General features: G+C 48.5%; 1 protein-coding gene and 1 pseudogene across 1 annotated transcript in view; one reads left to right on the top strand and one right to left on the bottom strand.

Moving 5' to 3' along the window:
* Positions 1-5,884, bottom strand: part of LOC147093376 (uncharacterized) — a 47,297-nt pseudogene extending 41,413 nt beyond the window's left edge.
* A 5,014-nt stretch (positions 5,885-10,898) lies between these two features.
* The window catches only part of LOC147093377 (uncharacterized), a 37,880-nt gene continuing 22,671 nt past the window's right edge, over positions 10,899-26,107 (top strand). Inside the window, exons 1-2 of the mRNA XM_085974199.1 lie at positions 10,899-10,975; positions 11,077-11,166. The gene's annotated coding sequence lies outside the window, so the exon portion shown is untranslated. The remainder of the gene's footprint in view (positions 10,976-11,076; positions 11,167-26,107) is intronic.

Raw genomic sequence — 26,107 nt, forward strand, 5'->3', positions numbered from 1 at the left:
GGATAAAATCTACAATTCAGTTTCTGAAAGGTTCCACTGATGAACATCTCCATTAGAAAGTGCAGATTAATCCTTGCTGACAATTCTTACTGACTTGCACATTACACACAGTGGCACCTCCATTATCCACCAGAAAGAAGGGGAATGGGAATTGGTGGAGAATCGAGAGTCCCCAAATGTTGCCCCTCCCGTCTGGTACAGCAATCCCCTCGGCACGGGAATGGAGACAAGTCCAGTTATAGTGACGGGATGAGTTAAAGGTATTTACTCAGACGGGCGGAAGGTGGGAAGTGGTGTTCCACGGGGATCGGTGCTGGGACCACTGTTGTTCACCATTTACATGAATGATTTGGACTTGGGAATCAGATGTACAATTTCAAAATTTGCTGATGACACTAAATTGGGGGGTGTAGTTAATACTGAGGAAGACTGCGATAGCATCCTTGTAGAATTATTCAGTTGTGTTCAGTAAATAGCAGCATCTTTTAATTTGCTTTGACTTATCACATCACTATATAGTTATGTGAAAAACAGAAATCATTAACAGCTCCCAATTTCAGAATTGTCAGATTCAAACTCAGCTTCTTCCAAGTACAATCTAACATTTCAAAAATTGTAATGGATGTAGGCGAGATATTAGGACTGTTGTCTAACACAATCCAAACACAGTGACACACAGACAGATGGGCAGGTGTAGCTTCACAGCGAATCCTTTCAAGTCTCACTAAAATGTGGCAGACTGGCAATCCATTGTTCACTAATGGAGTTGTGACCTTTGTAAATTAAGAAAGGAAATGCATGGAAATGTGTCAACGAGTTGATTAACAGAGTGAGGCATCGGCCCAGAAATTCGGGTCGGGGGCTTCCCGCGGGTGTAAGCCCCCGATCTGCACTTACCTAGCACGCCGGCCGTTGAGCTGTGGGCCCCCGTGGAATTCCGATCCAGGGCCTGGTCCATCTGCCGGCACGCAGTGCTTGCGTATCCCAGGGGCGCAGTTAGTTCGATGCGTCCCCTGGGATCACGTGGGCCACGGGGAGCCAATCGGAGCAGGGAATGCTCCGTTCATAAGTCTGACAGGAAGACCTGTCAAGACTTATAAATACTACGGCCCCAAAACAGCACTAAATCTTCAAATACATTTTTTTTAAATCACATATTTTAAATAAACAGTAAATTACATGAAATAACTATTTTAAACAATTTAAATTTTTGAAAAAAATAATGTTATTTTCTAACGGGGCTAAAAATCAACTTACCTTGCTTTAAAGTATTTAAAAAATAATAAACCTGTGGGGAAAAATGTTTTAATTTTAATTAATTCACCACTTACCTTGTAAAAAGCAGGCCTTACGCCTGCTTTTTATATTTCTAAATTCTGCAGGCTTACCCTCCCGGGAAAACCTGTATATAAAAAAAAAACGAAGTTTGATGCGCACGCGCAGGCGCCCCCGTGCACGCGTTCGACCTCTGAACTTCTCCGTTCAGAGGAACGGAAGTGCCGGTTTCCCGCACATGCGCAGCGCATGCAGGAAAGCAGCACTTCCATCGGGCCAACGGGTGAGTACCCCGTGCGTACTCACCCGTGGAGACCCGAATTTCTGGGCCATCATCTCCCTTTGATTTCTATTTCTGACACCAGGCAACAGAAAAAGGTCATTACAACACGACATAAACAGACTCTTCAGGTGTCAGACTTCAGAACAACATGTCTGCCAGCTCTGGCCACAAACCTCAGTACAGTCAAACTTTCAGCAGCTGCAGCCCTGATTAAATAACTAGTAGTTTAACATGTCTAGTAGAGCTTTTGTAGCAAAATAGAAGAAATGTATTTGTGACACACACACAATTAATAATTAAATCACAATGTGATTGTGAGGATCGATTATCGTCTCTTTAACACGAGGTGTCCACCGGTCGAGGAAGGTATCCACCGGTCGAGGAAGGTATCAAGTGAACCGGTGGACACCGCCTGCTCCCTCTCCAGGGCCACCCGGGCAGGGACAAGACCACGGGAGAGAGGCAGGCAGCCAGAGCGAACCCCCATGGGCCCCGCCCATCCTGGGCCTACAAACTGCTGTTTTCACCAGGCCCAAGAGCAGGTTCAGGAGAAGATCCTCCGACTTACCCACCCCCCTCCGCACCAGGCGGCCAAAGATTAGGAGCGTGGCGCTAAAGTGTAACCAAGAGTTGAGGAGCAGCCCCTTCAGGGAACTATACAGGGGCTGCAACCTCTCACACTGAATATATACACAACCCGGGGACTCCTCTAGGCCGCAAAAAACACATCTGGCCTTGGAGTCCGGAAAAGAGTTTAAAAACTGTTGCACACGACAGCTCCTTGCAACAGTCTCCACCCCAGATCCCCAATGGTGCAGGGAAGGAACCCCGCGTAGAGAGCTCTCCATTGGGGACCCACGCCTCTGTCAGACAGCAAGATGACCCGCCAGTCTGATTGACATTGGGCAATAAACAAAATTAATCAATAAATGACACAGAAACCCGAGTCCCCGGGTCCTCAGTCCTGGTGTGAAGTGCGCTGGCCACCAATTTTCCGTTACTAACTCACACCTCAGGCCCCGCCCAGTCTGGTTTAATTACTAAATGTTTTCTAACTCAGGTTTCAGGCCTGTCATTCTGAGGGAAACAAGGCCTCATTTATTGGTGTGTCCCACCCGAGCGGCTGTTAATGGCTTTAATAAACTGGCAGCAAGGTTTTTTTTAAAGGTGGAAAGAGGTGAAAAACGCAACTAGCGATGCCTCAAAACTCACGAACAGAGAAATCCACTTCATCAGCGCCCCTGCCACAGGACTCAATATTCACCCTCTCCACCACTGATGCACTGTGTCTGCAGTATGTACGGTCTACAAGATGACCACGGTCAGGCCGTGTGGAGTCAAGGGCCAGGCAGCAGAATGGATGGAAAGATCGCTACAAACTTCCCTTAACTCCAACCCTCTGATTTCTGTTTTGTAGCCATCTTTCCATCCATTCTGCTGCCTGGCCCTTCACTCCACACGGCCTGACCTGGGTCATCTTGTCGATCTTACATACTGTTATGGCTAGCAAGCTGGTCACAAAACAGAAAACAGAGAGTAGGGGTTAAGAGTAGCCACTCAGACTGGCAAAAGGTGGGAAGTGGTGTTCCACAGGGATCGGTGCTGGAATCACTGTTGTTCACCATTTACAGAAACGATTTGGATTCGGGAATCAGAAGAACAATTTCAAAGTTTGTCGATGACACCAAATTGGGAGGTAGAGTTAATACTGAGGAAGACAAAATGCAAGAAGATATTAATAAATTTCAGAATGGGCGTGTAATTGGCAAATGAATTTCACTGTAGATCAGTGTGAGGTGGTGTGTTAATGAATTTCACTGTAGTTCAGTGTGAGGTGGTGTGTTTTGGTGGGAAGAATAAGGAGGCCACACACTATTTGGACAAGGGGGTGAAATTGGGTTGCTTTGTGCCTCCCGCGATATTCAGCGGGAGGTTAGCGGCGGAGGTAGGCGGTAGCTCCCCGCAGCACTGCACCGCTGGCAATGACGTCATCGCCATGTGCAGCACCCCGGCTGCAACCTTGGGTTGCGACCCCTGACCTATCATCGGACGATATGTCCGACAGGGTCAGGGGTTGTTCCTGCAGCCGTGGCAGCGCCACTTAAAGGGCAGGTGTTGGGCGGCATCTTTTAATTTTGGCCGACTGCCAGCACCTGCCCCCTTCCCCTTTCTTCTTTGGGGTGCCAGCCGCGATCGCTCAGCCTGGTGCTCCTCTTGAACCGACACCCCACTCCCCGGTGGTCCAGCAGGGCCCCGGTGTGCGCAGTGCTAGGCTCCTCCCCTTTAATCAGGGAGGGAGGTCTGCTGTGACGCGGTGCTATGTGCCGACGGGCGTGGCGCTGTTACACGAAGTGCCGGGAAATTCACTGGTAGCGCCCCAAGAGGGAGGGGAGCGCTTCCAGTAGCACCCCGCCTCCTGCCTGGGGCGCTACCACTGAATTTAATGCGCAGGGGTGCTAACTTTTTCGGAGGGCTAAAATTAGCCCCGGTGACCTTAGCGACCCAAAGGGGGCGCCACCGAATTTCCCCCTAAGAGTCTAAATGGGCTGGAGGAGCAGAGGGTTCCAGGGATACAGATACACAAATCACTAAAAGTAGCAACACAGGTTAATAAGGCCATTAAACAAAAAGCACTGAGTACATTCCTAAAGGAGCCTCCTGTTCCTTGCCTAGGAGCTCTGAACCATGGCAGAGAGCGGCTGGGACACATTTCTCACACGCCTCGAGATTAACCCGCACGGCAACTTTGCTGTCAGTGAAGAGAGAGAAGAAAGACCAAAGTGCCATTTGCCCCTCTCAGTGTGGCCCTGAAGGACTGTGTCCAGGATGGAGTTCTGTTCCCGCCGTACGATCCTCCCCCAGATTGTCCTTTCTGAGCTCCAGCCAGGTGATGCTAAACACTCAGGTGGGAAAGAAGAAAATCTACAATAATGTGTTTAAAACAAAGCTGGTTTATTTGACATCTATCCAGAATATTAAACTCCAGCCCAGTTATAGGGGTTATTAACATCAGCAGAAACAAACCCCAACTGTCAGAATGAACATGGTTCAGTCCTGGATGTGATTAACAACAGTAATAACAGCAGAATCCAACCCCTGCAGTCACTTGTGAACTCACTGGTGTGTCAGCAGGTTGGATGACTGAGTGAATCCCTTCCCACACTCAGAGCAGGTGAACTGCCTCTCCCCAGTGTGAACTCGCTGGTGTGTCAGCAGGTTGGATGACTGAGTGAATCCCTTCCTACACACGGAGCAGGTGAACGGCCTCTCCCCATTGTGAACTTGCTGGTGTGTCAGCAGTTTGGATGCCAGAGTGAATCCCTTCCCACACTCAGAGCAGGTGAATGGCCTCTCCCCAGTGTGAGTGCGCTGGTGTACCGTGAGCTCAGATGATCGCCTGAACCCAGTCCCGCAGTGAGAGCACCTGAACGGTCTCTCGTCAGTGTGAACTCGTCGATGGCATGTCAGTTCCCTGGAACTTTTAAAGCACTTCCCACAGTCCGAGCAATTAAAAGGTCTCTCATCAGTGTGAACTCACTGGTGATTCAGCAGGTTGGATGAATTAGTGAATCCCTTCCCACACTCAGAGCAGGTGAATGGCCTCTCCACAGTGTGAACTCGCTGATGATTCAGCAGGTTGGATGACTGAGTGAATCCCTTCCCACACTCAGAGCAAGTGAACGCCCTCTCCCCAGTGTGAACACGCTGGTGTCGCAGTAAGTGGGATGACCGAGTGAATCCCTTCCCACACTCAGAGCAGGTGAACGGCCTCTCTCCGGTGTGAATACGCTGGTGCCTCAGTAGGTGCGATGACTGAGTGAATCCCTTCCCACACTCAGAGCAGGTGAATCCACTCTCTCCAGTGTGAACATGCTGGTGTGTCAGTAGGCGAGATGAAATAGTGAATCCCTTCCCACACTCAGAGCAGGTGAACGGCCTCTCCCCGGTGTGAACACGCTGGTGTATCAGCAAGTGGGATGACTGGGCGAATCCCTTCCCACACACAGGGCAGGTGAACGGTCTCTCTCCAGTGTGAACACGCTGGTGTGTCTGAAGTTCAGATGACTGAGTGAATCCCTTCCCACACTCAGAGCAGGTGAACGGCCTCTCCCTGGTGTGAATGCGCTTGTGTGTCGATAGGCCAGAGGGGTGGCTGAAGCCTCGTCCACACACAGAACACGTGTACGGTTTCTCCCCGCTGTGAACGGTGCTTTTTGCTTCCATGTTCAGAGGCCGATGATATTCAGATCCGATGAGTCGAGTGACTCTGTCAGATCTTGAAGTGATGTTTGGTTTGAGCTTACCGTCTGTAAATCCTCCCCTTCAAGTGCCCTGTAAAATTAATATAAAACAGGGAGCGTGAGAGACAACCCACAAGAAAACAAAGGCAGGTTGTGAAATTGAGCTCAATGAATCTGGTCAATTGTGGGGCTGGCACTAGAAAAAAGTGACCATGAAAGCTGCTGGATTGACATAAAAACCCAACTGGTTCACTGATGTCCAAAAATGTGCGGGTTAGGTTGATTGGCTATGATAAATTGACCCTTATTGTTAGGGGGATTAAATACGTGGGGCTACGGGATAGGGTGGGATATGTGTTGGTGTAGGGGTTACGGGGATCGGGTGGGATATGTGTCGGTGCAGGCTCGATGGGCCGAAATGGCCTCTATCTGCACTGTGGGGTTTCTGTGTTCTGTGTGTTCAGGGAAGGGAATCCGCCACCTGGTCTGGGCCTACGCAAGACTCTGGCCTCTATGGGAGGAGAGAGAGAGAGAGGGGGGGGGAGTGGGAGGGGGAGGGGGAGGGGGCAAAGGAAAGGAACTTTATACATCTGCAACTCGACCAGAACTTTGACAGAACATCCCTAACCCACAACCTCCACCACCTAGAAGGACAAGGGCAGCTGTTGTATGGGAGCACCATCACCTCCAAGTTCCCCTCCAAGTCACACATCATCCTGACTCAGATATATTCATCGTTGCTGGGTCATAATCCTGGAACTCCTTACCGAACAACATTGTGGGAATACCTTCACCACACGGACTGCAGTAGTTCAAGAAGGTGACTCACCACCCCCTTCTCAACGGGAAACTGGGGATTGGCAATATTTGGTGCTCTTGCGAGCTACGCCCACATCCCAAGAATGAATTAAAACAAATCTGCAGATGTAAACTGGATTAAAAGCCTCTACAGAAATACTTGTTCCTAAAACAATACTCCTTTACATTGTACGGACAGTGTCTGTGTAACAACCTAATCTCCCCCAGAATCCACCTCCCTTGACAGTCTCACATTGGAAATTGTTGGGTCCTCCTGGGCTCAGAAGTACTGGGGGTTAAACCCAGCAGCTTCTCCTCCATCTCCACTCCAGCTCAAACTGAAGCATAGAAACATACAAACATAGAAACATAGGAGATAGGAGCAGGAGTAGGCTATTCGGCCCCTCAAGCCTGCTCTGCCATTCAATGCGATCATGGCAGATTATCCAAATTCAGTACCCGGTCCCTGCTTTCTCCCCATACCCCTTGATCCCTTTAGCTTTAAGAAATATATCCAACTCCTTCTTGAATATATTTAATGCATTGGCCTCCACTGCCTTCTGTGGTAGAGAATTCCACAGGTTCACCACTCCCTGGGTGAAGAAATTCCTCATTTCTGTCCTAAATGGCTTACCACGTATCCTTAGACTGTGACCCCTGGTTCTGGACTCCCCGACCATCAGGAACATCCTTCCTGCATCTAGTCTGTCCAGTCCTGTCAGAATTTTATAAGTTTCAATGAGATCCCCTCTCATTCTTCTAAACTCCAGCGAGTACAAGCCCAATTGTCCCAATCTCTCCTCATATGTCATTCCTGCCATCCCAGGTATCAGCCTGGTGAATCTTCGTTGAACTCCTTCCATGGCAAGAACATCCTTCCTCAGATAAGGCGACCAAAACTGCACACAATACTCAAGGTGTGGTCTCACCAAGGCCCTGTACAACTGCAGCAAGACATCCTTGTTCCTGTACTCAAACCCTCTCGCTACGAAGGCCAACATACCATTTGCCTTCTTAACCGCCTGCTGCACCTGTATGCTTACCTTCAGCGACTGGTGCACAAGGACACCCAGGTCTCGTTGCACTTCCCCTTCTCCCAATCTATTGCCATTCAGATAATAATCTGCCTTCCTGCTTTTGCCACCAAAGTGGATAACCTCACATTTATCCACGTTATATTGCATCTGCCATGCTTCTGCCCAATCACCCAACCTGTCCAAATCATACTGGAGTTTCTCGGCATCCTCCTCACAGCACACACGCCCACCCAGCTTTGTGTTGTCTGCAAATTTGGAGATATTACATCTAGTTCCCTTGTCTAGATCATGAATATATATTGTGAATAGCTGGGGTCCAAGGACCGATCCCTGCAGTACCCCACTAGTCACTGCCTGCCGCTCGGAAAAAGAGCTGTTTATTCCAACTCTTTGCTTTCTATCTGCCAACCAGTTCTTTATCCAAGTCAATACCTTGCCCCCAATCCCATGTGCCTTAACTTTACACGTTAATCTCTTATGTGGGACCTTATTGAAAGCCTTCTGAAAGTCCAAATACACCACATCCACTGGTTCGCCCTTATCTATTTTACCAGTTACATCCTCAAAAAATTCCAGTAGATTAGTCAAGCACGATTTACCTTTTGTAAATCCATGTTGACTTTGTCCGATCCTGTCACTGTTTTCCAAGTGCTCTGCTATTACATCTTTTATAATGGACTCTAGCATTTTCCCCACTACCGATGTCAGGCTTACCGGTCTGTAATTCCCCGTTTTCTCTCTCCCACCTTTTTTGAATAGTGGGGTAATATTAGCTACCCTCCAATCACGGGTACTGTTCCAGATTCCATCGAAAACCCAGCAGCTTCTCCTCCATCTCCAATCCAGCTCAAACTGCTGCAACAAAAAGACCTACACAGGCGGCCAGGGACCGACTCCCGTCAGCCTGCAATAAAACTTTTCCCGACAGCCGCTGACTAATGGCGGCAGCAGCACCCACAATTCCCCGCGCCCCAGAAACCACTCCATGCAACGCGCTGATTTCCCCGCTGAGAGTGCGCATGCTCCCCGGGGCCGCGGGCCATTCTGGGAGCCTGGCTCGAGTCGGACTCGGTGGAACCGCCTGAAGAAACCGGGAAGCGGCGGCTCGGATGGGGGAGGCGCTGCACCCTGGGTTTCCTGGTGCCAGGGCACTGGCCGCACGTCCGCCGGGCCCGGCCGCCCTGATTCTGATTGAGGTTTTTGATGAGGTAACAGAGAGGGTTGATAAGGGCAATGCGGTTAACGTGGTGTACATGGATTTCCAAAAGGCGTTCGACAGCGTGTAAAGTTAAGGCACATGGGATTAGGGGCAAGGTACTGACGTGGATAGAGAACTGGTTGGCAGACAGAAAGCCAAGAGTTGGAAGAAATGGGTCTTTTTCCGAGTGGCAGGCAGTGACTAGTGGGGTACCGCAGGGATCGTTCCTTTGACCCCAGCTATTCACAATATATATTAATGATCCGGACGAGGGAACTAGATGTAATATCTCCAAGTTTGCAGACGACACAAAGCTCGGTGGGCGTGTGTGCTGTGAGGAGGATGCCGAGGAAACTCCAGTATGATTTGGACAGGTTGGGTGATTGGGCAGAAGCATGGCAGATGCAATATAACGTGGATAAATGCGAGGTTATCCACTTAGGTGTCAAAAACAGGCAGGCAGATTATTATCTGAATGGCAATAGATTGGGAGAAGGGGAAGTGCAACGAGACCTGGGTGTCCTTGTGCACCAGTCGCTGAAGGTAAGCATGCAGGTGCAGCAGGTGGTTAAGCAGACAAATGGTATGTTGGCCTTCGTAGCGAGAGGGTTCGAGTACAGGAACAAGGATGTCTTGCTGCAGTTGTACAGGGCCTTGGTGAGACCGCACCTTGAGTATTGTGTGCAGTTTTGGTCGCCTTATCTGAGGAAGGATGTTCTTGCCATGGAGGGAGTGCAGCGAAGATTCACCAGGCTGATACCTGGGATGGCAGGAATGATGTATGAGGAGCGATTGGGTCGATTGGGCTTGTACTCACTGGAGTTTAGAAGAATGAGAGGGGATCTCATTGAAACTTATAAAATTCTAACAGGACTACACAGACTAGATGCAGGATGTTCCCAATGGTCAGGGAGTCCAGAACCAGGTGTCACAGTCTAAGGATAAGGGATAAGCCATTCAGGACACAGATCAGGAGGAATTTCTTCACCCAGAGAGTGGTGAACCTGTGGAATTCTCTACCACAGAAGGCAGTAGAGGCCAATTCATTAAATATATTCAAGAAGGAGTTAGATATATTTCTTAAGGCTAAAGGGATCAAGGGATATGGGGAGAAGGCAGGGACAGGGTACTGAGTTTGGATGATCAGTCATGATCTCGTTGAATGGCGGAGCAGGCTCGAGGGGCCGAATGGCCTACTCCTGCTCCTATCTTCTATGTTCCTATGTGTCCCCAGGTATTTTAAGGGGCAGTGCCTCTCTCTGTATCATGTAAGAGCAGGGAAGTTCTGCTTGAACTGTACAAAAACACCAGTTAGGCCACCGCGCACAGTTCTGGTCGTCCCCATTGCAGGAAAGATCTGACTGCTCAAAACGGGACATTAACGAGGATGTTGCCAGGACTAGAGAATTTCAGCTGCAAGGAAAGATTGAAGACATAGAAACATAGAAGATAGGAGCAGGAGTAGGCCATTCGGCCCCTCGAGCCTGTGGCGTGTCCGGGCGCAACCCACGTGGGGAAGTCAAAGGTTGGCTGGAGCGCATGCGCAGCCCACCTCGCACTGTTGGGAAGCTTTTCAAATATTTTTTTTTGAACAAATTGAAAACACTCATTAATTTCCCCAACCTCCTCCCCCCTAAAGTGCTATTATTATTATTGTTGTTCCCCATTTGTGTGCGGTGTGTCTTTTTTTTACCTTGCGGTGGCGTGCACCGATCCAACCGACCTTGTTGCGTGCTGGCGTCAGCGCGTAATCGGAGATGTGATTGACGCGAGGCGCCCGCCAATCAGGAGCGCGGAAAACGCTGGGAGGACCGGGCGGGCTGACGGTCCTCCAACTAATAGCGGCGCGGGAGGGACGGGGGCGGGACCTCGGTGGGCTGCGCGCGCCGATCCAACCAACCCCTGGGCGTTGCGTGTTGGCGTCAGCGCGTAAGCGGGTGAAGGGTGTGATTGACCCTAGACGCCCGCCAATCAGGAGCGCGGAAAACGTTGGGAGGCCCGGGCGGGCTGACGGTCCTCCAACCAATAGCGGCGCGGGAGGGCGGGACTTCGGTGGGCTGCGTGCGCCGCTTTCCTGCTTTCATTGTCTGCAGGAACTGTTAAAAGGAAGGGGAGGAGGAAGGGGTGGAAAAAAAACAAGCTTGTGAGTGTCTATTCCTTTGCATTACCTTTATTGCAAGGATATTCATTAATTGCATTCATTTAAAAATAAGTGAACCTTTTCTCTTTTCGACCTTTATCCAGAACAAAGAGCCCTGGTGCTGTGAACATTTTGGCGGGCAGCCACTTTTAAAGGGACAAAGACCAGCATTCTTCCTCCTCTCTCTCTCTCTTGTGAGTATTTGTGGTGGGTGAGAGGGGGCCGGGGGTGAGTCAAAGGGGACTGCGGCCCCTTTTCAACAAAAAATAATTGCTTGGCCATTTAAAGGGGAATGGGTGCCCCCCAGGTATTTAAAGGGGCAGTGCCTCTCTCTTTCTGTATCATGTAAGAGCAGGGAGGTTCTGCTTGAACTGTACAAAACACCAGTTAGGCCACTGCGTGCAGTTCTGGTCGTCCCCATTGCAGGAAAGATGTGACTGTGCTCCAGATGGGAGATTTACGAGGATGTTGCCATGACTAGAGAATTTCAGCTACAAGGAAAAATTGAATACATAGAAGATAGGAGCAGGAGTAGGCCATTCAGCCCCTCGAGCCTGCTCCGCCATTCAATGCGATCATGGCTGATCATCCAAATTCAGTACCCGGTCCCTGCCTTCTCCCCATATCCCTTGATCCCTTTAGCCTTAAGAAATATATCTAACTCCTTCTTGAATATATTTAATGAATTGGCCTCTACTGCCTTCTGTGGTAGAGAATTCCACAGGTTCACCACTCTCTGGGTGAAGAAATTCCTCCTCATCTCAGTCCTAAATGGCTTACCCCTTACCGTTGGACTGTGACCCCTGGTTCTGGACTCCCCTGCCATCGGGAACATCCTTCCTGCATCTAGTCTGTCTAGTCCTGTTAGAATTTTATAAGTTTCAATGAGATCCCCTCTCATTCTTCTAAACTCCAGTGAGTATAAGCCCAATCGACCCAATCTCTCCTCATACGTCAGTGCCTCTTTCTGTATCGTGTAAGAGCAGGGAGGTTATGCTTGAACTGTACAAAACACCAGTTAGGCCACCGGCTAGAGTGCTGTGTGCAGTACTGGTCGCCCCATTGCAGGAAAGATGTGACTGCTCGAGACGGGAGATTTACGAGGATGTTGCCAGGACTAGAGAATTTCAGCTATGAGGAAAGATTGGAGAGGCTGGGGTTGTTTTCTTTGGAACAGAGGAGGCTGAGGGGAGACCTAATTGAGGTGTATAACATTGAGGGGCAGAGATAGAGTGAACAGGAAGGACCTATTTCCCTTAGCAGACAGGGTAATAACCAAGGGGCGTAGATTTAAAGTAATTGGTCGGAGGTTTAGAGGGAATTTGAGGAGAACTTTCTTCACCCAGACGGTGGTGGCGGTCTGGAACTGACTGCCTGAAAGGGTGGTAGAGGCAGAGACCCTCATCACATTTAAAAAGTACTTGGATGTGCACTTGAAGTGCCGCAACCTACAAGACTATTGACCAAGTGCTGGAAAGTGGGATTAGGGTGGATAGCTCTTTTTCGGCCGGCACAGACATGATGGGCCGAATGGCCTCCTGTACTGTAAATTCCTATGATTCTATGAATTGTAGTTAAAGGGACAGACACCCCACAAACTCTGTTCCCTAGCCACTGACTCCATCCTTCTCCCTAACATCTGTCTGAGGCAGAACCACACTGTTCGCAACCTTGGTGTCATATTTGACCCTGAAATGAGCTTCCGATCACATATCCGCAGCATAACAAAGACCGCCTATTTCCACCTCCATAACATCGCCCGTCTCCGCCCCTGCCTCAGCTCATCCGCTGCTGAAACCCTCATCCATGCCTTTGTTACCTCTAGACTGGACTATTCCAACACACTCCTTGCTGGCTTCCCACGTTCTACCCTACGTAAACTTGAGGTCATCCAAAACTCGGCTGCCCGTGTCCTAACTCGCACCAAGTCCCGTTCGCCCATCACCCCTGTGCTCGCTGCCCGTGTCCTAACTCGCACCAAGTCCCGTTCACCCATCACCCCTGTGCTCGCTGACCGTGTCCTAACTCGCACCAAGTCCCGTTCACCCATCACCCCTGTGCTCGCTGACCGTGTCCTAACTCGCACCAAGTCCCGTTCACCCATCACCCCTGTGCTCGCTGACCTACATTGGCTCCTGGTTAAGCAATGCCTCAATTTCAAAATTCTCATCCTTGTTTTCAAACCCCTCTGTGGCCCTCCTCACCCCTCCCTATCTCTGTAATCTCCTCCAGCCCCACAATCCCCTGAGATATCTGCGCTCCTCTAATTCTGGCTTCTTGCGCATCCCTGATTATAATCGCTCAACCTTTGGTGGCCGTGTCTTCTGTTGCCTGGGCCCTAAGCTCTGGAATTTCCTGCCTAAACCTCTCCGCCTCTCTACCTCTCTTTCCTCCTTTAAGACGCTCCTTAAAACCTACCTCTTTGACCAAGCTTTTGGTCACCTGCCCTAATTTCCCCTAATGTGGCTCGGTGTCAAATTTTTTTTGTCTTAAAATACTCCTGTGTAGCGCCTTGGGATGTTTTACTACATTAAAAGCGCTATATAAATACAAGTTGTTGTTGTTGTTTCATTTTTAAACATTTAACTGTTCTTGCAGTGACTGATGGCGGCTTTGCCTGGCTGAAGTTCTGGAGAGTCCAGAACCAGGGGTCACAGTCTCAGGATAAGGGGTCAGCCATTTAAGACTGAGGTGAGGAGGAATTTCTTCACTCAGAGGGCGGTGAATCTTTGGAATTCTCTGCCCGAGGGCTGTGGAGGCTCAGTCGATGAATATATTCAAGGCTGAGATCGAAAGGTGTTTGGGCTCTCGGGGAATCGAGGGATATGGGGATCGGGCGGGAAAGTGGAGTTCAAGTCGAACATCAGCCATGAACTTATTGAATGGCGGAGCAGGCTCGAGGGGCCGAATGGCCAACTCCTGCTCTTATAGAATCATAGAATGGTTACAGCACAGAAGGAGGCCATTCGACCCGTCGAGCCCGTGCCAGCTCTCTACAAGAGCACTTCAGCTAGTCCCACTCCCCGCCCTTTCCCCGTAGCCCTGCACATTTCTTTACTTCAGGCACTTATCCAATTCCCTTTTGAAAGCGGTGATTGAATCTGCCTCCACCACCCTTTCAGGCAGTGCATTCCAGATCCTAACCACTCGCTGCATAAAAAAGTTTTCCCTCATGTCGCCTTTGGTTCTTCTGCCAATCACCTTAAATCTGTGTCCTCTGGTTCTCAACCCTTCCGCCAATGGGAACAGTTTCTCTCTATCTACGCTGTCTAGACCCCTCATGATTTTGAACACCTCTATCAAATCTCCTCTCAATCTTCTCTGCTCCAAGGAGAACAACCCCAGCTTCTCCAGTCTATCCACGTAACTGAAGTCCCTCATCCCTGGAACCATTCTTGTAAATCTTTTCTGCACCCTCTCTCTGAGGCCTTGACATCCTTCATAAAGTGCGGTGCCCAGAATTGGACACAATTCACCAGTTGAGGCCGAACCAGTGTTTTATAAAGGTTCACCATAACCTCCTTGCTTTTGGACTCTCTGCCTCTATTTATTAAGCCCAGGATCCCGTAAGCTTTTTTAACCACTTTCTCAACCTGCCCTGCCACCTTCAACGATTTGTGCACACATACCCCCAGGTCTCGCTGTTCATGCACACACTTTAGAATTGCACCCTTTAGTTTATATTGCCTCTCCTCGTTCTTCCCACCAAAATGTATCACTTTGCACTTTTCTGCATTAAATTTCATCTGTCACATGTCTGCCCATTCCATTAAACATAGAAACATAGAAGATAGGAGCAGGAGTCGGCCATTCGGCCCCTCGAGCCTGCTCCGCCATTCAATGAGATCATGGCTGATCATCCAAACTCAGTACCCTGTCCCTGCCTTCTCCCCATATCCCTTGATCCCTTTAGCCTTAAGAAATATATCTAACTCCTATTTGAATATATTTAATGAATTGGCCTCAACTGCCTTCTGTGGTAGAGAATTCCACAGGTTCACCACTCTTTGGGTGAAGAAATTCCTCCTCATCCCTGTCCTAAATGGCTTACCCCTTATCCTTAGACTGTGACCCCTGGTCCTGGACTCCCCGACCATCGGGAACATCCATCCTGCATCAAGTCTGTCTAGTCCTGTTAGAATTTTATAAGTTTCAATGAGATCCCCTCTCATTCTTCTAAACTCCAGCGAGTATAAGCCCAATCGACCCAATCTCTCCTGATACATCATTCCTGCCATCCCAGGTATCAGTCTGGTGAATCTTCGCTGCACTTCCTCCATGGCAAGAACATCCTTCCTCAGATAAGGTGACCAAAACGGCACACAATACTCAAGGTGTGGTCTCACCAAGGCCCTGTACAACTGCAGCAAGACATCCTTGTTCCTGTACTCGAACCCTCTCTATTAGCCTGTCTATGTCCTCTTGAAGTCTATCACTATCCTCCTCACTGTTCACTATATTTCCAAGTTTTGTGTCATCTGCAAATTTTGAAATACTGCCCTGTACACCCAAGTCCAAGTCATTGATATATATCAACAACAACTTATATTTCTGTAGCGCCTTTAATGTAGTAAAACGTCCCAAGGCGCTGCACAGGAGGATTTTAAGACAAAAAATTTGACACCGAGCCACATAAGGAGAAATTAGGGCAGGTGACCAAAAGCTTGGTCAAAGAGGTAGGTTTTAAGGAGCGTCTTCAAGGAGGAGAGAGAGGTAGAGAGGCGGAGAGGTTGAGGCAGGGAATTCCAGAGCTTAGGGCCCAGGCAACAGAAGACACGGCCACCAAAGATTGAGTGATTATAATCAGGGATGCGCAAGAGGGCAGAATTAGAGGAGCGCTGATATCTCAGGGGATTGTGGGGCTGGAGGAGATTACAGAGATAGGGAGGGGCGAGGCCATGGAGGGATTTGAACACAAGGATGAGAATTTTGAAATCGAGGCGTTGCTTAACCGGGAGCCAATGTAGGTCAGCGAGCACAGGGGAGATGGGTGAATGGGACTTGGTGCCAGTTAGGACACGGGCGGTTTTGGATGACCTCAAGTTTACGTGGGATGGAATGTGGGAAGCCAGTCAGGAGTGCGTTGGAATAGTCGAGTCTAGAGGTAACTGTTGTGTATGTACCTTTAAGAGAGAACTGTTTTACAGCTCCTGTATACTGTAGTACCGGCAGTGAGCACACCTGTATATAAAGCCGGAGCAGGCTTCTGTACTTCAGTCATGAGACTACTCTACTCTAGTAAACACCTGTTGATTGTTAAGTTACAGCCTCTGTGTAGTTCTTGAGGAAACATCCTATTTAAAGAATCACGGATCTAACAGTGGCGACGAGGTTGATTCGAATCTGCCTGCAACTCTCGCTTTCCCGTTAAGGAGTCGCTCCGGGAGGACGGTGGAAGAAAGTCGAGGCCAGAAGCACAGGCGTCGACCACGAGCAACCACCCAGTCATCCGGCAGCAAGTGAACATCGCAGGAGTGGCTGTTGAGAGCCACGACGATCCAGCAATAGACTGGCAACAGGTGCAGCGCACACCCTTCCCGGACAGCGGCGGCGGGAGTCGGCCGACGGCGTAGAAAAGCCAAGCAGCGTCGACTGGGTAAGAGAGAGGGTGAAGCGCACAGGGCGCGGCCGGGGGTTAAAGAACCGAGCGGCGTCGAGGAAAAACAAGAGAGAGAGAGAGAGAGGGTAAAGCAGCAGCTGGGTTCAGGACCGAGCGACGGCAACGGGAAAGGCGCACAGGAGAACGCGCAGAGCACAGCCAGGGCTCAAGGGCTGAACCGCGTCCGCGGGGAGAAGAAGGGAGAGCGCGGGAGACGCCATTAAGCCGCAGAGAAGAAGGGAGAGCGCGGGAGACGCCATTTTGTTCCAGCGAAGAAGAAGGGAGAGCGCGGGAGACGCCATTTAGACAGTTAAATTACACCCAGGGATGGCGAAGAATGGCAGTATCACGGCGTTCGACAATGAAGTCGAAGATTGGGCGACATGTGGAATGCATTGAGGTGTACTGCAGGGCGAATGAAGTGCCAGATGCTAGGAAAGCACTGGTTTTGTTAAATTCCACGGGTGCAAAACCTTATGGCTTACTGCGAAACCCGATAACCCCAGAGAAGCCCGTGGAGAAGAATTTCAAAAGTATAGTAGAAATCCTACAGGACCACTTAAGCCCCACACCGCTGCTGATAGCAGAAAGATTTAAGTTCCACAAAAGGAACCAGCATAAAGACGAAAGTAATGCTGAGTACTTAACGGAACTGCGCAAGCTATCGAAACACTGCCAGTTTGGAGCGGGACTATCAGATACGTTAAGGGACAAGTTTGTGTGTGGGCTTCAAAGTGAAGGAACCCAGAAACGGCTTTTATCAGAAAAGGATCTTACGCTGGACAAGGCTTTCAGCATAGCAGTATCACACGAAGCAGCCGCACGGGGCGCTGCAGAGATACAACGGAGACCGCAAGAATACGGCACCAATGAAATGTCATATGGAGCAGGGAAGTGTTATTGCTGTGGCAGAACAACACACGATCAGAAGGATTGTTGGTTCAAGGACCAAGTGTGCAGATAGTGTGGAAAAACAGGACACATAGCAAGAGTCTGCAGGTCAGGGAAGAAAACCAACAGCAAGAAATCTCCACAGGAGAAGTACAAAAAGGTACATAAGGTGATGGACAGTAGTTCAGACGAACAGGGAAATGATACAGACTCCGGAAGCAAGGAGCTGGGTTGTCTGAAACTACATAAGGTAACCAAAATGGAGGAACACCAGACTATCTGGGTCACACTCAAGATAGACGGAGTCCAAGTGAAAATGGAATTGGACACTGGATCAGCCCTAACAGTCATAAACCAAAGGGACTACAAGCGGCTATTTCCACATATACCCTTGAAAGCTACAGAGATTGTCTTGAAGACGTACACGGGGCAAAAAGTCTACCCCAAAGGAAAAATAAGGGTGAAAGTGATATACAAAGGCCAGGAAATACCTAAAATGGACTTATATGTATTGCCAGATGGAGGACCACCACTACTAGGATGTGAATGGATCCGGAAGATACAATTAGATTGGCATTCCATACAGGCACTGAAGTTTGAGGCCAAAAAGGATGACGACGCCACACCTGGACGACTGTCAAAAAATGCTAACTGATGCACAAGAAGTGTTCCAGGAGGGACTCGGAACACTAAAAAGCATAACAGCAACGATTAAAATAGAGGAAAATGCAAGTCCAAAGTTTTTTAAAGCCAGACCGGTGCCTTATGCGAACCGACCAGCCGTTGAAGCAGAGCTGGAAGGGTTGGAACATTCAGGAGTACTGTCCAAAGTAGACTGGAGCGAGTGGGCTACACCCAGCGTCCCTGTAATGAGTAATATGCCTGGGGAACCAAAGAAGGTCTGCATCTGTGGGAATTTTAAGGTGACAGTGAACCCAGTCCTTCACACGGTACAATATCCGCTACCACGGATTGAGGATATTTTCGCCTCGCTATCTGGAGGTAAACGCTTCACCAAAATTGATCTGGCCCAGGTGTACTTGCAAATGGAGGTAGAAGAAGCCTCAAAACAATACCTCACGATCAACACTCATAAAGGTCTCTATCAATACAACCGACTGGTGTTCGGGGTAGCATCGGCTCCGGCTATTTGGCAAAGGGCAATGGATCAAGTCCTGCAAGGGATTCCAGGGACCCAGTGTTATTTGGACGACATCCTGGTCATGGGCGAAAATGACAGTGATCACCTCGCCAACCTGGAGAAGGTGCTCACTAGATTAAAGGAATATGGGCTACGAGCTAATCGCCACAAGTGCGAGTTTTTCCAGAAGCAGATCTCGTATTGTGGCCACATTATTGATGAAGAAGGGTTACATAGGTCTCCTGAAAAGACTGAGGCAGTAGTCAAGGCTCCAGCACTGGAAAATGTGTCACAACTGAGGTCGTTCCTCGGGTTGGTGAACTACTACCATAAGTTCTTACCAAATTTGTCTACAGTAGTACACCCACTGAATACCCTACTGCAAACGGGGGTACCATGGAAGTGGAATGATGAATGTAAATGAGCTTTCCAGAAGTGCAAAGAATTGATCACATCAAAAGAGGTGTTGGCCCATTTCAACCCAGCACTACCAATTCGGTTGGCATGTGATGCATCACCCTATGGTATTGGAGCGGTGCTGTCGCACAAATTCCCAGACAGGTTGGAGAGGCCAGTAGCCTTTGCGTCCCGGTCACTAACCTCAGCCAAGCGCAACTATGCCCAGATCGACAGGGAGGCCCTCAGCCTAGTATGGGGAGTAAAAAAATTCAACCACTATCTGCATGGGCAGAAGTTCACCTTGCTGACTGACCACCTACCACTTGTCTCCATCTTTAATCCAAAGAAGGGCGTCCTGGTGATGACTGCACAACGGTTACAAAGATGGTCCCTTTTTCTAGGGGCGAACCAATATGAAATAGAATATAAAGGCACGAAACAGCATGGAAACGCTGATGGGCTATCACGCTTGCCACTGCCTACTGTGGAGGAAGCAGCAGCAGTGGACCCTATCGAGATATTTTATTCGTCAATAATTGAACGATTGCCAGTAACTAACGCGGATATAGAGAAGGAGACCCGCAATGATCCGACACTGTCTCGGGTATATGATTTGACGGTGAGGGGATGGCCAACACATGGCGACTCACTGTTGCCAGCATTCTCATCCAGAAGAGAACAGCTGTCAGTATGCCAGGGGACAGTGATGTGTGGATCCCGAGTGGTAATTCCACCCAAGTTAAGGGAGAGAGTGCTCAATGAGCTTCAGGAAGGTCATCTGGGAGGGGTAAAAATGAAAAGCCTTGCTAGGGCTTATGTGTGGTGGCCGGGGATTGAGCAACAAATCGAGGACCTAACCAAGAGCTGCTCAGGATGCCAGAAGGTCCAAAATGCACCACCACATGCCCCTCTACACCCATGGGAGTGGCCCTCCTCTCCATGGCAACGGGTGCATATTGATTTTGCTGATCCATTCATGGACTCAATGTTCTTAATAGCTGTGGATGCACACTCGAAATGGCCTGAGGTGATAAAAATGTCCTCAACCACTACAGAGAAAACGATTGCAGTCCTACGGACCATATTTGCCAGGAACGGCTTGCCAGAGCAGATTTGCTCTGATGATGGACCACAGTTTGTGTCCGAAGAGTTTCGGAAATTTATGAGAAGGAATGGGGTAAGGCATTACACATCTGCCCCGTATCATCCAGCCACAAATGGATTGGCTGAGAGGTTCGTACAAACCTTTAAAAAGGCGATAAAGGCCATGTGCGATGATGAAATTCCACTACAGCATAAGGTGGACAATTTCCTGTTAGCCTACAGAAATGCGACACATGCAGTTACCAACCAGACCCCGGCCATGATGTTCTTGAACCGAAGGTTGAGATCTCGTCTGGATTTGCTCAGACCAAATGTGCGAAGAAATGTTGAGGATAAACAATTCCAGCACATCAATGAGAAGCCGACAAGGAGCTTCAATGTAGGGCAACCAGTCTTGGCCTGTGACTACCGAACAGAGAAATGGCAACCCGGAACGATATGCACATGGCAGGGGCCATTAATGTACACAGTGGATGTCGGGGAGAACATTGTGAGACGCCACGTCGACCAGATCTTAGCGTCACAGGAACGAGTCAACCCCATGTCTCGCGTACCTGGGGATGAACCCGACATACCGGTAGCATCTACCTCAGAAACAGTAGCAGTGGAAACTGATGAACTAACCGATGAAAGGGGGCCAGAATCGCCTCCGCACCAAGAACAAGAACCTCAGGGAAGGCGCTATCCCGAAAGGATCAGGAAGCCGCCCCAAAGACTGAATTTATAAATGGACTATTTTCAGTTAATGTTGCATGTTAAAAATGTTAATTGTTAAATGAATGTTATGGTACTGTTAATCTAAAAGGGGAGGAATTGTTGTGTATGTACCTTTAAGAGAGAACTGTTTTACAGCTCCTGTATACTGTAGTACCGGCAGTGACCACACCTGTATATAAAGCCGGAGCAGGCTTCTGTACTTCAGTCGTGAGACTACTGTACTCTAGTAAACACCTGTTGATTGTTAAGTTACAGCCTCCGTGTAGTTCTTGGGGAAACATCCTATTTAAAGAATCATGGATCTAACAGTAACAAAGACATGGATGAGGGTTTCAGCAGCGGATGAGCTGAGGCAGGGGTGGAGACGGGCGATGTTACGGAGGTGGAAGTAGGCGGTCTTTGTTATGCTGAGGATATGTGTTCGGAAGCTCATTTCCGGGTCAGATATGACACCAAGGTTGCGAACAGTGTGGTTCAGCCTCCGACAGGTGTTAGGGAGAGGGATGGAGTTTGTGGTGGGGACCGAAAACAATGGCTTCGGTCTTCCAAATATTTAATTGGAGAAAATTTTTGCTCATCCAGAACATATCAAGAAAAGCAGTGGTCCTAGAACCGACACCTGGGGAACGCCACTGTGTACCTTCCTCCAGTCTGAAAAACAACCGTTCACCACTACTCTCTGTTTCCTGTCACTAGGCCAATTTCATATCCATGCTGCCACTGTCCCTTTTATTAATGGGCTTGCCAGAAAAGTAGAAGCCCATGGCTGTGGCACTTTATCAAATGCCTTCTGGAAGTCCAGGTACACCACATCATAGAAACATAGAAGATAGGAGCAGGAGTAGGCCATTGGGCCCCTTGAGCCTGCTCTGCCATTCAATGAGATCATGGCTGTTTATCCAAATTCAGTACCCTGTCCCTGCTTTCTCCCCATATCCCTTGATCCCTTTAGCCTCAAGAAATATATCTAACTCCTTCTTGAATATATTTAATGAATTGGCCTCTGCTGCCTTCTGTGGTAGAGAATTCCACAGGTTCACCACTCTCTGGGTGAAGAAATTCCTCCTCATCTCTGTCCTAAATGGCTTACCCCTTATCCTTAGACTGTGACCCCTGGTTCTGGACTCCCCGCCATCAGGAACATCCTTCCTGCATCCAGTCTGTCCAGTCCTGTTAGAATTTTATGAGTTTCAATGAGATCCCCTCTCATTCTTCTAAACTCCAGCGAGTATAAGCCCAATCGATCCAATGTCTCCTCATACATCATTCCTGCCGTCCCAGTTATATCCTGGTGAATATTCGCTGCACTCCCTCCATGGCAAGAACATCCTTCCTCAGATAAGGTGACCAAAACTGCACACAATACTCAAGGTGTGGTCTCACCAAGGCCCTGTACAACTGCAGCAAGACATCCTTGTTCCTGTACTCGAACCCTTTTGCTATGAAGGCCAACATACCATTTGCCTTCTTAACCGCCTGCTGTACCTGCATGTTTACCTTCAGCGACTGGTGCACAAGGACACCCAGGTCTCGTTGCACTTCTCCTTCTCCCAATCTATTGCCATTCAGATAATAATCTGCCTTCCTGTTTTTGCCACCAAAGTGGATAACCTCACATTTATCCACATTATACTGCATCTGCCATGCTTCTGCCCAATCACCCAACCTGTCCAAATCATACTGGAGTTTCTCGGCATCCTCCTCACAGCACACACGCCCACCCAGCTTTGTGTTGTCTGCAAACTTGGAGATATTACATCTAGTTCCCTTGTCTACATCATTAATATATATTGTGAATAGCTGGGGTCCAAGGACCGATCCTTGCGGTACTCCACTAGTCACTGCCTGCCACTCGGAAAAAGACCCGTTTATTCCAACTCTTTGCTTTCTGTCCGCCAACCAGTTCTTTATCCAAGTCAGTGTCTTGCCCCCAGTCCCATGTGCCTTAACTTTACACGCTAATCTCTTATGCGGGACCTTATTGAAAGCCTTCTGAAAGTCCAAATACACCACATCCACTGGTTCTCCCTTATCTATTCTACCAGTTACATCCTCAAAAAATTCCAGTAGATTAGTCAAGCACGATTTACCTTTTGTAAATCCATGTTGACGTTGCCCGATCCTGTCACCGTTTTCCAAGTGCTCTGCTATTACATCTTTTATAATGGACTCTAGCATTTTCCCCACTACCGATGTCAGGCTTACCGGTCTGTAATTCCCCGTTTTCTCTCTACCACCTTTTTTGAATAGTGGGGTAACATTAGCTACCCTCCAATCCATCGGAACTGTTCCAGAGTTTATCGAATTTTGGAAGATGACCAGCAATTCTGTCCCTCTAGTGCTACTTGTCTCTCCCAGTCCTCTCTGCACCTTGTTTCTCCTCTCGAATGTTTCATCCTGGTGCCCATCCCCCTGTCAAATTAATTTAAACCCTCCCCCACAGCACTAGTTAACCGTCCCATGAGGACATTGGTCCCAGCTCTGTTGAGGTGCAAACCGTCCACCTTGGACAGGTCCCTCCTGCCCCAGAACTGGTCCCTCCTGCCCCAGGAATCTGAAGTTCTGCAATATTTCTCTTTCAGGTACTTATCCAATTCCCTTTTGAAAGCGGTGATTGAATCTGCCTCCACCACCCTTTCAGGCAGTGCATTCCAGATCCTAACCACTCGCTGCGTAAAAAAGTTTTTCCTCATGTCGCCTTTGGTTCTTTTGTCAATCACCTTAAATCTGTGTCCTCTGGTTCTCGACCCCTCTGCCAATTGGAAGAGTTTCTCTCTATCTACTCTGTCCAGACCCCTCTTGATTTTGAACACCTCTATCAAATCTCCTCTCAATCTTCTCTGCTCCAAGGAGAACAACCCCAACTTCTCCAGTCTATCCACGTAACTGAAGTCCCTCATCCCTGGAATCATTCTCGTAAATCTTTTCTGCACCCTCTCTAAGGCCTTCACATCCTTCCTAAAGTGCGATGCCCAGGATTGGACACAATACTCCAGTTGAGGCCAAACTATTGTTTTATACAGGTTCATCATAATTTCACGCTTTTGTACTCTATACCTCTATTCATGAAGCCCAGGTTTCCATCAGCTTTTTTAACTGCTTTCTCAACCTGCCCTGCCACCTTCAACGATTTGTGCACATATACCCCCAGGTCTCTCTGTTCATGCACCCACTTTAGGATTGTACCCTTTAGTTTATATTTCCTCTCCTCATTCTTTCTACCCAAATGTATCACTTTGCACTTTTCTGCATTAAATTTAATCTGTCACGTGTCCGCCCATTCCACCAGCCTGTCTATGTCCACTTGAAGTCTATCACTATCTTCCTCACTGTTCACTATACTTCCAAGTTTTGTGTCATCTGCAAATTTTGAAATTGTGCCTTGTACACCCACATCCAAGTCATTAATATATATCAAGAAAAGCAGTGGCCCTCGCACCGACCCCTGGGGAACACCACTGTATACCTTCCTCCAGTCTGAAAAACAACCGTTCACCATTACTCACTGTTTCCTGTCACTTAGCCAATTCCTTATCCATGCAGCCACTGTCCCTTTTATTCCATGGGCTTCAACTTTGCTGGTAAGCCTATTATGTGGCACTTTGTCCAACGCCTTTTGGAAATCCATGCACACCACGTCAACCGCATTGCCCTCATCAACCCTCTCTGTTACCTCATCAAAAAACTCGATCAAGTTGGTTAAACACTATTTACCTTTAACAAATCTGTGCTGGCTTTCCTTAATTAATCCACACTTGTCCGAGTGATTGTTAATTTTGTCCCTGATTAATGTTTCTAAAAGTTTCCCCACTACCGAGGTTAAACTGACTGGCCTGCAGTTGCTGGGTTTTTTATCTGTCTTCACAGTAGAAGACACACAAAGCGTACCAAAAATGGTGGGGATCCAAGGGCCTAATGAGGGTGAGGAACATAAGAAGTAGGAGCAGGATTAGGCCATACGGCCCCTCGGGCCTGCTCCGCCATTCAATAGGATCATGGCTGATCTGAACCTAGACTCACGTCCACTTCCCTGCCCGCTCCCCGTAACCCCTAATTCCCTTATCAACTAGGAAACTGTCTATCTCCGTTTTAAATGTATTTAATGTCGCAGCTTCCACAGCTCTCTGAGGTAGCAAGTTCCATAGATTTACTACCCTCTGAGTGAAGAAGTTTCTCCTCATCTCAGTTTTGAAAGGGCAGCCCCTTATTCTAAGATTATGCCCCCTAGTTCTAGACTCACCCATCAGTGGAAACATCCTCACCGCATCCACCCGATCAAGCCCCCTCACAATCTTATATGTTTCGATAAGATCGCCTCTCATTCTTCTGAATTCCAATGAGTAGAGGCCCAACCTACTCAATTTTTCCTCATACGTCAACCCCCTCATCTCCGGAATCAACCGAGTGAACCTTCTCTGAACTGCCTCGAGAGCAAGTATATCTTTTCTTAAATATGGAAACCAAAACTGTACGCAGTATTCCAGGTGTGGCCTCACCAGTACCCTGTATAACTGAAGCAAGACTTCCCTACTTTTATACTCCAACCCCCTTGCAATAAAAGCCAAGATTCCATTGGCCTTCCTGATCACCTGCTGTACCTGCATACTAACCTTCTGTGTTTTATGTACCAGGACCCCCAGATCCCTTTGTACTGTAGCACTTTGCAGTTTCTCTCCATTTAGATAATAACTTGCTCTTTGATTTTTTCTGCCAAATTGCATAACCTCACACTTTCCAACATTATATTCCATCTGCCAAATCTCTGCCCACTCACTTAGCCCGTCTATGTCCTTTTGCAGGTTTTTTATGTCCTCCTCACTCACTGCTTTCCCTCCCATCTTTGTATCGTCGGCAAACTTGGATATGTTGCACTCTGTCCCCTCCTCCAAATCGTTAATATAGATTGTAAAGAGTTGGGGTCCCAGCACTGACCCCTGCGGAACACCACTAGTTACTGATTGCCAACCCGAGAATGAACCATTTATCCCAACTCTCTGTTTTCTGTTAGATAGCCAATCTTCCACCCATGCCAGTAAATTACCCCCAATCCCGTGATTTTTTATCTTGTACAGTAATCTTTTGTGTGGCACCTTGTCACATGCCTTTTCGAAGTCCAAATACACCACATCCACTGGTTCCCCTTTATCCACCCTGTTTGTTACATCCTCAAAGAATTCGAGCAAATTTATCAAACATGACTTCCCCTTTATCAAACCATGCTGACTCTGTCCGATTAAATTATGCTTATCCAAATGTCCTGTTACTGCTTCCTTAATAATGGACT

The sequence above is a fragment of the Somniosus microcephalus genome, unplaced genomic scaffold (assembly GCF_052327205.1).
Source record: "Somniosus microcephalus isolate GS21.2 unplaced genomic scaffold, FLI_Smic_1.0 unresolved_chr1, whole genome shotgun sequence".
Taxonomy (NCBI): domain Eukaryota; kingdom Metazoa; phylum Chordata; class Chondrichthyes; order Squaliformes; family Somniosidae; genus Somniosus; species Somniosus microcephalus.